Source organism: Pseudorasbora parva, chromosome 12 (assembly GCF_024679245.1).
Source record: "Pseudorasbora parva isolate DD20220531a chromosome 12, ASM2467924v1, whole genome shotgun sequence".
NCBI classification, from domain to species: Eukaryota; Metazoa; Chordata; class Actinopteri; order Cypriniformes; family Gobionidae; genus Pseudorasbora; species Pseudorasbora parva.
This window is the reverse complement of record NC_090183.1, coordinates 13626901-13639396: the sequence shown is the minus strand read 5'-3', so window position 1 is coordinate 13639396 and position 12496 is coordinate 13626901. Positions and strand designations below refer to the sequence as shown.

Here is a 12496-nt window from a genome sequence, read left to right as displayed (position 1 = left end):
GTGTGTGTGTGTGTGTGTGTGTGTGACTCCTGCCACTTTGTGGTTAATTCACTACCACCCACATCCATCAGAAACTCTTCATTTCCTGAGTGTGTTTGTTTGTGTGTTTGTGGATAAGTAACAAGGCGAATAGGTGTTTGTTAATCAGTAGAACCACACTTTTTGTCATTGTGTCTGTGAATATGTGTATAAATGTGTGCGTCTGTATCAGTGTGTGCAGGTGTGCATTTGTGCCCATTTAAATATAATTTCTCTCTTAATGTTTGTATGCATGAGTGTGCGTGTGCGTGTGCTCTCTCTGGCACCAGCCCCTGAGCTGCAGTGGAGCTACTGAGCATCACACAGATAAGATAAGAGCTGACCCTGCTCATGGTTCATGAGGGGAGAATAAAGGCTAAACACTGATTAGCCGTTAAGACAAGCATGAAACTTAATTTCACATCTTGCGGTTTGGTTGAAAGGACACATTATGGCTTGCAGATTGGCCTCTTCCACAGCTAACCGTGCAGTCTGACCATTGAGGATGGAACCAGAGCCAAATATCTGCGAACGCTAAAAGCTTGCTTATGTCCACTTCAGATCTGAGCCAGCCTCAGGTTTGTTGCTATATGGTGGAGTTTTCAATATGTGGAACAATTAAGTATTATATTATTTGCACACAATGATAACTAAATGATTATTAGACACCCAAATAAAACTATAATGTCATCAGAAACTAAAACGATTCAAAATACTTTTTGGTAGTTGAAATAAAGCTGAAATAGAATATAAATATTAGATCCACCCATTCATTCTCTAAACCGCTTTATCCTCTACTACAGGTTCACAGGGGTTCTGGAGTCTATCCCAGCGCCTTGGGTACATTTAAGGTCTATTAAAATTAGATAAAAAATATAAACGTAGATGCCTCAGCCACTAGCTAATATACTACTAAAACCCAAAAATAAATGACTAATAAAAAGAGCACATAACAAAATTACTCAAGCTTATATTAAAATGAAAACTTAACATATAATTGAATAAATAATACCAAAATAACGCTGTTATGAATATTATAAACATAACAACAGTTTATCTTTTTTTGTTATATGGCTAGTTGAATAAATTATGCTAACAACACATTTAAATATAATTTCTTTCTTTCTAATTGAAGTGGTCTTAAGCTTGTGTATGTGAATAACACAAATGTTCTTAGATTTATCTTTACGGTTTCTCAATCAGAGGGCTGGGGCCCACTAGGGGACATATTATGCTCCTTTTAAAGGTCCCGTTCTTCGCGATTCCATCTTTCAAACTTTAGTTAGTGTGTAATGTTGCTGTTAGAGCATAAATAATACCTGTAAAATTATAAAGCTCAAAGTTCAATGCCAAGCGAGATATTTTATTTAACAGAAGTTCCCTTTCAAAGCCTACAGCGACCGCCGGTTTGGACTACAGCAGGAAGTACAGGGATGTAATGACGTCACTAGAACCGTTTGTTGACTAACCCTCCGCCCACAAGAACACGCCAAATAGGGGGCGTGGTCTTGTTGCTCTCCCACGTGGAGAAGAGCGCGCATTCAGCGCTTGCATCTCCCCGTTATGGTAAGAGGCGTGACCTTTCCGGGCAAAGTGCGCTAAACTGCTGTCCAATCACAACACAGGAGCGCTGGCCCAATCAGAACTCGTTACGTATTTCTGAAGGAGGGACTTCATAGAAGAAGGAAATCATCAGGCCGTTTTTAGGACAGAGAAAACAGCGCTGTACAGATAAGTCAATTGTGTGAAAAATACTGTGTTTTTACACACGAAACATGAACTCATGTTATATTGCACACTGTAAACATAATCAAAGCTTCGAAAACACTCGAAGAATGGGACCTTTAATGTCTCAGGTGTCACCAGAATGTGTATGTGAAGTTTCAGCCCAAAATACCACACAGATTATTTATTATACCATGTTGTAAATGCTAATTTTTGAGTGAAAGGAAAAACGTGCTGTTTTTGTGCATATATCTTCAAATGCAAATGAGCTGCTGCGCCCCACCCCACTTCCCAGAAGAGGGCAGCACTAGTGCCTCAGATACTCTACCAAAAACTAAAAACATCTGTTTATTTTTTACTAATATATAGTTAGTTTAGTAGAAGAGGCTCAACCAAAGTTTTATTAATCGGTTAGTTGCAAAAAAAGAAAACTCCACAGGAAGTGGCTAAATCAAGCAGGCTGTGACGGACAGATCGTTACCGGCAGGAAATACAAACATTTCCCTATTATTCATCGACTTATCGACAAATATAGCTTAAAGGTCCCGTTCTTTGCGTGTTTTCGAAGCTTTGATTATGTTTACAGTGTGCAATATAACATCAGTTCATGTTTCGCGTGTAAAAAAACTGTATTTTTCACACAATTTACTTACCTGTACAGCGCTGTTTTCTCTGTCCTAAAAACGGCCTGATGATTTCCTTGTTCTATGAAGTCCCTCCTTCAGAAATACGTAATGAGTTCTGATTGGGCCAGCGCTTCCCGTGTTGTGATTGGACAGCAGCTTAGCGCACTTTGCCCGGAAAGGTCCCGCCTCTTACCATAACGGGGAGATGCAAGCGCTGAATGTGCGCTCTTCTCCACGTGAGAGAGCAACAAGACCACGCCACCTATTTTGCGTGTTCTTGTGACGGAGGGTTAGTCAACAAACGGTTCTAGTGACGTCATTCCTGAAGGAAGTGCAGGGGTGTAGTCCAAACCGGCAGTCGCTGTAGGCTTTGAAAGGGAACTTCTGTTAAATAAAATATCTCGCTTGGCATTGAACTTTGAGCTTTATAATTTTACAGGTATTATTTATGCTCTAACAGCAACATTACACACTAACTAAAGTTTGAAAGATGGAATCGCAAAGAACGGGACCTTTAACATTTGAAACATGTAAGTAGTAGGAACTTTACAAGTCCGCTCGCTCTAAATGTGTGCTATGATTAGGTGCATATCCATTCGTTTTTGTGGAGAGCGCATTTCCTTTATTTTTGGACATATAGATAAGTATTGCAAACTGTAAGGAAGAAAAGAAAAGAAGGTAAAGAAAACAAACAGGATGCACTTCCTGCCGTGTCGTTGTTAGTGAATTAGAGCAAGTGACAAAAATGAATCGAAACTTAGCAAATACTTGCCTCACAGACATGAGAAATATATCTATAGAAGGCTCGAAATGTTAAGCGATTGTCAACCAACTCAAGTGGAAAACAAATATTCTCAGATTATGTCGTGCTTACAGGCAGAGATGATGAGTCAGCTTCGTTGACTTAATGTTAGATTATAATCTCTTACACGGTTACGTGACATTGCAGTTCTTCATCATCGTGAAAGTTTATTATCTGCATGCGTTTTATAACCCTATCAGTCTAAACTTCTGATATATGGTTTTCTGATAGCACACAGCCGAACAAAGCTGGCTGTCAGACAGCACGTCGTTTGAGTATTAAACAAAGTTCTCTTTCACGTCTTATTACGCTTAAACTGTCAAATACACACAAGGTTATGTCAAAAATACACAAGTTTACATAAACATAGTCGGCTGTGCCTGTGGACGTAAACATTAAGTAAAATAAATGACGTCTATATTAGATAGAAGTGAAAGCAGCGTAATACACAGTACTGTTTATGGGTCAATGACGTGGCATGTCAATTCTGGTGTCCCAAGCATATTAATAATATAAAATATGTATACATTTTTAAATGCACTTCATTACATGACTCAGCTTCCCCCTCTTTAATTACTCATGTAAGAATTCATTATAAATCATTCATCTTTAAGGAACTATTGAGCTCAAAATTACCAAAATGTCATCCCGGGTAACTGTCCCGGCTTAAAATCTGAATACAAAAATACGAAAGAAATGTACAATAAATAAATAAAAGTATTTAAAATCTTATTGGGCATAATTGTATTGATGTTTTCAATGATTCATACAAATATAGTGATAATACTAGGCTTATTAACATTTGTATGGCAGAAAGACTTTTGTCCCCAAATTGTGATTTCTGTAATGTCATTCCTGGATAACAGACATCAATGACCATAATGCATTTTTGTATGTCATGTGACATATTTGATACATATTGTATCAAAAAGAAGACCCTGAAGGTGCACCAGAACATGTGTATATGCTGTTGATATATGACAACAAAAGAAAAACATAAAATCACTCACTGCTCTTGACTGAATAACTTTAGTAGCTTTAAATAATAATACATTTCTTAACTGAATGCTGCTGTTAAATGCTCTGTGAGGAGATACTTTGCTTCAGTTGCTTCTAGTCAAGTTTTATTTTGAAGAAAACAATTTTTTCCCCACCAAACCAATGAGTGTGTTTGACTGTGTGTGCAGTTTCCTCCCCTATAATTCTTCTTTTGCTTGTGACAGTAATTTTGTGTGCTTCCTGAAATAGTCATTGCATTCCATAGTGTGGGGTTGTCTGGGTTATTGTGTAGTTTTGTGAGTGCTTGAGAACTTGGATAACCCAGCAGGACAATGAATGTCATGCTGCCATAGAAGAGGTTGTGTATTTGATTCTGTGAGTTGTGAAGCATTGAGACAATGTCCTTTCAGTTGTGTAGTTCTGATTTGTTCTGTACTTTCTGTAGTATGTTGATAAGGGTGGCTTATCTCTGAAAATGCTTTGTTTACATACCAAGGTATAAAAGAATATTTCACTCCAAAAGGAACCAATTGTTATCATTTTACTCATCTTTATCTCATTCCAATTTCATATTATTTTCTTTTTCTGTGAAAGAATGTGATCTCCTGTTTTGCATAGGAAAGTGGACGATCAGTCAGATCAGCTGTGTGTTAAGTTGACATAAAAGTGAACAGCTTTCAATCTATTCCTGGCCTTGAAAGTGGACTCAAAATAAAGTGATGAATATGGAGCACTTTTTGAATGCAAAATATAGTCAAAAGGGGTTTGATTTAGGGCTGTGTATTGCCTAGAATCTGGCGATACAATACGTATCACGGTACATGGGTTACGATACGATATATTGTAATATATTGCGATTAGGGCTGAACGATATTCTGTTTTAACATCGACATCGCGATATGCGATAGTCACATCGCCGGAACATGCGATGTGAAGGGTAGTAGCCCAAGGTGTATTAAGAGAACGTAAACAAGTTTGTTGCTGGAGTGACATGCACGTTCCGCGTGCCTGCACAGTGATTGGTTCGCTGTGCAGCTGCTCACCGCTCACGGCCAAACATTCACTGCTAAAATGCGCGACGAAGAGGATCCGCCGCCGAAAAAAAAAAAAGGCTCGTACCAGAAATCATATTTTTGGGACTATTTCGGCTACAAGAAGGAGGATGTTGAACAAAAAGAGGTACTTTGCATGGAGTGTCAGAAAGCTGTGGCCACAAAACAAGAAAACACCACCAATTTATCTGATCACTAAAAACGGCACCACAAAAATCTTTACGACGAATAAAGAGTGTGGGCTCGACATTAACGCCTTTTTAGGGACAAGTGGATTTTTTGAACAGACAAGTGAAAGAGAATTTTACTTGCCTTACGGACAAGAGCCTGATTAAAACAAAAAATAACTACCGAATCACCAAAATGCAAGAATGTTTGTGCATTAATTTAGTGTAAGTGGCGATCGATAGATTATAAGGTCGCGCTGTTGACGCTCGTGCAGCCTCTCGAGGAGAAATTACAACACTAGAGCGTTTCCTAAATACCATCACGACTGAAAATGACACTGATTTCATATGACAGTTCCATGAACTACTAATTAACATTCACTTAAAGTCACTTACATTTTAGATGCAATATTTAGTGTTTTTGTTCTATTTCAGCAGTAAAAATCGTTCACAGCAGACCCGTAACACGTCTCACTCATAACAACAAGCGTGAACGATTCAGCGTTTGAATGAACGACTCAGTGACTCACTCATTAAGACGGTCACCTGCTGCCACCTACTGGAGGTTTAGTTTCATGTTTGGACATACTTTCCAACATTTCTTTTTGTCACTTGTAATGAAGCTTGCTTATTACTGAAATTATTAATATCATGGAATGGTAATTATTGACTTTAGCCTGGATTGATGGCTCTCAATATCCCAATATATATCGTTGGGGAAATTTTTTCCAATATCGTGCAGCCCTAATTGCGATATTGTAAGAGAGGCAATATATTGCGATATTTCTTTGTTTGTTTCTTTCTTTTTTTTAAATAATTTAAAAGAATAAAGAACAGAACCATATGCCTAAAACACGAGACAAAGTATTTTATTTCATTAATACAGTATAATTTATATCACTAATCACTATTTTGTGCAATCTGAGTAAAGTAAAATGTAAAGTGACTGCAGAATTCTTTTTGTGTATATGTTTTAAAGGTTCACAGTATATCAGTGGCTATTTAACGACAGAAATGCAGTCCATTTCATGACTGAATGACTGTTTGTTTTATATTTAATACAGTTAAGCTGTTTTCTATAAAGCAGTCTATTGTATAAAGTGCTATTTCAAGTAATGAACTGCAGAGCTGGTGCATCCATATCCACATCGCTATGATCTCTCATTCTTCTGCCACCGCTGTCAGTTTTCGTGTGTGTTTTGTTACTGAGAGGAAAACTTGCAGTACATTCCATCGAAACGCTTCTCAGCAGCGCGGGTGACGTCAGGATGTTAAGCGAGCTCTTAGTTTCAATGTGTTTCCCAAGTATTAGATTTAACTTGGCCTATTTTGCAAACAAAATGATTCTTGTCGATTTCCTTAGTGGCTTCTTTTTAACTGAAGCCAAAATGAGTCCACACTTCAGCTCTGTATACTGCAGGAGTGGAATAATGCTATCGTCTTGAGAGCTGGGTTTGCTAATGCAAACACTAGTAGCGATGCATGCACTTTTACCTTGCGCTTCTCCGGCTCCAAGGTTATACGTTCTGAGATAACACTGCCATCTAGCGGTTGGGTGTTATACATTCTGTGGTTTAAACCCATAGACAGTAAAAGAAATGGACAGAGCTATCCCATCGACTTCAACGGCGTTAAGTGATGTCAGTAAAGGAGCACTCACTTCCTGACGGCTGAGCGAACGGCGCAGGCTCAGACTGAGCTTGACGACGTAGATGTGACGTGAGCCTCCCTGTCTGACAGCTGTGAGTCTTCTAGTAGATGTGGGAAGTGAAATCTGAATCCCGTTGTTTAAATATTTTCTCCCGTTGCTTTTGGCTCACAATGGGCTTCTCCCCATTCTTCTCCCTTGACTTTATCAGACTTCATGTCTCCACGTCCCCCCGACTGTCTCATAGACAGTAAAAGATTGCCTGCGAGCGTCTCCTCAGGTCTATACGGTAATTTCTCAACTGTGCGACAGAGTCGCGTTGGTTATGACAAAATCGTTAGCCTATTTTTACAAAAACAGCTTCTGCGGGGCGATAGTGTAAGATACAAGGTAACAGAGCCTTTTATGCATTGTTGTGTTTCTTTAGAAATAAACAATGGACAAATTGAGTCTTTAAACGCCTCAGATGTAAAGTTATTCACTGTCAAAGTGACTCAAAAATGAATGGGAGTCAATGGGATGCTAACAGCAGGTGATGGCTTGGTTAGCAATGGCAGCCCCTAGGGGTGGAACGCTTTCCGAGTGCTAGATTACCCCCTTGTTTAAACCCAAGCCTGCTGTCTCCCTCTCATTTACTGAAGCTTTCGCGCCTCGATCGCCCCCCGGTGACCTGTCCCAGTATAGCCGCCCCTCTGTGTTTTCTAATGGACGCGAGGCAAACTAAATAATAAAATTACACTTCAAATATTTTTTCCCCAAAGTTAGTTTATGTCATTGAAGGCAGTTATCATCACGATTTCATTTCAAGTGTTCGTTTTTAAAATAAGTTTAGTTTTAGTTTTTTATTTGATGCTATAAAAACGGGGGATGTGACGTCATGATTGACAGCTGAGACTGACGGCTTCTCTGAGTGAAGTTGTCACTGAGGCACTAACTGACTTTTTTCAAAATTTTTGGGAGCAGAATGGAGCTTTAGCTTTAATTTCTACAATTCCATAACTGTTTATTTCACACCAACATAATTAATTGTTCTGCAACTGCGAGAGTGTGGGCGGGCTTTTGATATCGCAACTGTACTTCCTGCTCTACTTCCTGCGCTCTACTGCACAACTCCGGTCCTGAAAACGCGAAAAATTGCGATTATTCTGGGTAAAATTGTGATTGCGATTTAAAAAGTGTTTATTGTTATTATTATTTTTTACAAATGAAAAGCGTGTGTATATAACATTTTGTGTTTTTATATTAATGTGACTAATAATAATTATTATGATTATTATTACTGCTAAAAATATTTGTAAAAATAAGAAATATTACCATTACAATAAAATTTTCATAATTACAAATAAAAAAAGAGTATGTCAGAATAAATATAACAATATAATACTAATACTAATACTAATTATTATTATTTTTGTAATATTTTAAAGAAAACTTATTTTACAAAAAAAAGAAAAAAACTGCTGGGTTACCTATTAATATGCAGACAGCCTATGACTAAAAAACATTAGAAAGGTCTAAGCCTAAGGAGTTATTGTAAAATATATAAATATATTTATATGTAAAGCATAAGTATAAATAATATATGTAAAGTATAAGTATTATTTTTATTATTATTGATTAGCCAAACTTTTTTAATTCATACTGAAAGCCAGAGGGCGCCCTCGAGCGGAAAACGCCACATTTGCGTCAGAGAAGTAATTGACGTTAGTTTTCAGGAAATCCATGATGTGAGGCTAACGCGGTGTAAACAGAAGATAGAGATGCTTTGATTAAACATGACGACAATAAACACGACTTCAGCAAAATATGGAGTATTTGAGTTCTTCAAGCCGTCAAGGGTATTTTCATAATAATAAAGTGTATTATAATGCAGTGCTGATTGGCATAGAATACTATAAAATAACGCATCGTCTGCCTCACACTGATGAGAAACCACATCAGCTCACACACACTCGACTGACGATATGAACTGAGGTAAAACATGTCATTAAACGTTGTCTTTAGTGAAGCGTTCATAAACCTGTTCAACAAGTTTGTGAAGATGTTTGACTCGTGTTGCTTTTTCAAACGCACGTTATAAGCGACTCAAACTCTCAGTCTTTCAGACGGAGCAGCGTTTATCACAGAGCCGCTCTTCGCTAACACAGGGCATTTATTTATTTAATTTAAATCGCAGCCTTTGAGCTTTCATAATCGCACACAAGCCAAATCACGATTGCGGTTCGATTTCGATTAACCGTGCAGCCCTACTGCGCAGACTTGGTCCCAAGATGTCCGTGCTGGGCAGGCCGCCTAAAAGCTTCAAATCTGCCAAGCGGAAACGGATGATGTCGAGTTGTCCATATTTTTTTACGGCCTATGTTTAAACCGAACACAAAGCCACGAACCTTGGATGTAAATAAATAAATATCGATACAGTGTTTTTGAGAATACAGTATCGCCAAACATAATATTGCGATATTCACGTGTATCAATATTTTCTTACTCCCCTAGTTTGATTAGCTTTAAAGTTAATTTGGAGCATTCGCGTTTTAAAGATTCATGGAATTATTTTTCTTTTTTTTCTGGAGAAATTGAGATCTTTTGCAGAATACCAAAGTTTTGCATGAGGAAGAAGATGATCTGTCAAACAGATCAGACATTGAGTGCGTTTACATGCACGTTCTTAAGCCGATTATGCCCAATAAGCCGACAATGAACATGGTCATGTAAACGCGGTAACCTGTTTTCTTTTATCGGAGTAATGTCATAAATGGCATAAGAATAAACCGGTCGGGACAGGTAGTTTTTTGCCCACTTTATTTCACATGCTTGTGGTGCACGCTTTATTTAACATCACAACTGACGTAACATTTGAAAAACTCATAGTCAGATATACGGAAGGAGATGAGTCGCTCGCTGTTTGTAGTAGTAGCAGGTTCAGCCACTGCTCCTTCAGCCTGAAGAATGAAGAAGTGCTTGGTTGCACTTTATTTTTGATATTAATATTATATTCGTATTATTTTTATGTTGAAAAACAACAGTAAAAGTAGCAGGTAAACCTACTGTCAATTAAACCTGGAGATGTCCCTTGCACTTTATTTTTGATATTAATATTGTAATATTTTTGTGTTGAAAAAGAAGCAGAAGTAGCAGTAGTAGTATGTTGGTTGCACTCAGGGGCGTTGGACTGGGGGGATAAAGGGTACCGAGTATCCAGGGCCTGAGGCGGGGGGGTGGGTGGGTGGGTGGGGGGCCTTAGAAGTCAGTTTTCTATACATACACATACATGGTACGGGGAACCAGCAAGATGGTTTGTACCCAGGGCCCAAAATTTGGTGCTACGCCGCTGGTTGCACTTACTGTACTTTTATTGAACATGAGAACAGAAAAGGTTAACTTGCTGCTAATTCAACCTAAACTATTGGTTGCAGTTTATTCAAATAAAATGTGAACACATTTGCCACCAATTGTTTACTTGTTTTTTTATATCCATAATTAATTGATACCTGATTCCCTTAAAAGAAACAGGAATCTTGGAAACTTCACCTGCACATCATTTATTTCAGTGACACTGATTTACATTTTTGGCTAAAAAGTTACTGAATCGATTTCAAGTCACTGAATCGTTTCGGATCGCATCGTTCTAAATGAACCAATATCGTCCTTGAATCGTATCGACAACCTCAAATCGTAATACGAATCGAATCATTGTTAAAACGAATCGTTACACCCCTAGGTTATACAGTAGTTGCATGTTTGCTTTTGCTTGTTTCAGATTTTTGTTGCCCTTTAAAAGCATTTGAGATGATTTGAGAGTATCCGATAATTTGCTACACTTCTTCATGTTTTTAAATTATCATATTCAATATCAATAATCAAATTATGTTGCTCTTCTGAGCAATGTTGGGAATTGCCCATTTTTCTTAGCAATTCTGAAGGAAATATATCTTATGGCAATGTGTGAAACATTTGAGTCCCTTCTTCCTTAATAAAGGACAATTAAAGAGGCGTGTTTTTTTCACTGAATGAGTGGATTATCTAATTAAACCTCACACTGCTATTATTTTGAACACACCCCTTTCAATGAATGAGTCAGTCATTCAGAACATGCAGTGTGCATGTTGTTTTCCTATTACACTACTGCATCTACAAGTAAATTATTTGCAATGCAGAAATACCAGTACTAGTAATAACAGTGGTTCATCAGGTTACTGATTTTGTACTGCTATTTTTTTAACACAACTGACTGGTGTTCCCAAACTGCAGTGGTCATCTATCAAAAGTGTTCCAGGGAAGGAACAGTGGTGAACCGGCGACAGGGTCATGGGGGGCCAAGGCTCATTGATGCACGTGGGGAGTGAAGGCTGGCCTGTGTGGTCTGATCAAACAGACGAGCTACTGTAGCTCAAATTTCTCAAGAAGTTAATGCTGGTTCTGATAGAAAGGTATCAGAAGACACAGTTGCATCACAGTTAATTTGTTGCTGCAGTTTTTTGCATAGCCGCAGACCAGTCAGGGTGCCAATGCTGACTCCCGTCCACTGCCTAAAGCCCCAACAGTGATCTTCAGAACGGGACCATGAAGCAGTGGAAGAAGGTGGCCAGGTCTGGTAAATCATTTTTTTTACATCAATGTGGATGGCCGGGCGCATGTGCGTCACTTACCTGAGGAAAACATGGCAGGCGGGACAACATTCCATGTGGATGTTACTTTGACTGTATTGTGGCAGACCATGTACTTACTTTCATGGAAACAGTATTCCCTGATGGCTATGGCCTCTTTCAGCAGGATAATGCGGTTCAGGAATGGTTTGAGGAGCACAACGAGTTTGAGGTGTTGACTTGGCCTCCAAATTTCCTAGATCTCAATCCAATCGAGCATCTGTGGGACGTGCTGAACAGACAAGTCCAATCCATGGAGGCTCCATTTGGCAACTTACAGGACTTAAAGGATCTGCTGCTTACATCTTGGTTCCAGATACCACAGCACACTTTCAGGGGTCTAGTCCATGCCTCGACAAGTCAGAGCTGTTTTGGCAGCAAAAGGAGGACTAACCCAATAGTAGGATTATCATATTGTTATACCTGATTGGTGTATATCCAATACTGACATATATTGTGCATCCATAACTGATGGTTTTTTTTTGAGGTTACACATTTTGTTTAAAGGTGAGCTATATTGATTAACACCATGTACTTCATCAACATTATACCAAACGTAGGGTTTGGATTAGGGTTAGTTGTTTGTAATTATGCATCATTTACTTTTACTATAAAATAAAATGTTACCCTTTTGGAATTTAGCACAGGAGTTGTAAGGACTACTCTTATGGTGCCTTAGTCCATTTTTGAATTTGGGTATACTGATGAGTACATTTTAATTTTGGCGTGAACTATTGCTTTAAATGCAAAACAATTGCTAAATTTCTGTGATGATGGTTTTTATAATGGCGACTGACTCCTGTTAACCTCTGACTC

At 38.4% G+C, this 12496-nt stretch overlaps 1 protein-coding gene across 1 annotated transcript in view; it reads left to right on the top strand.

Moving 5' to 3' along the window:
* The window catches only part of bmpr2a (bone morphogenetic protein receptor, type II a (serine/threonine kinase)), a 40337-nt gene that overhangs the window by 877 nt on the left and 26964 nt on the right, over positions 1–12496 (top strand). The window lies entirely within an intron of this gene.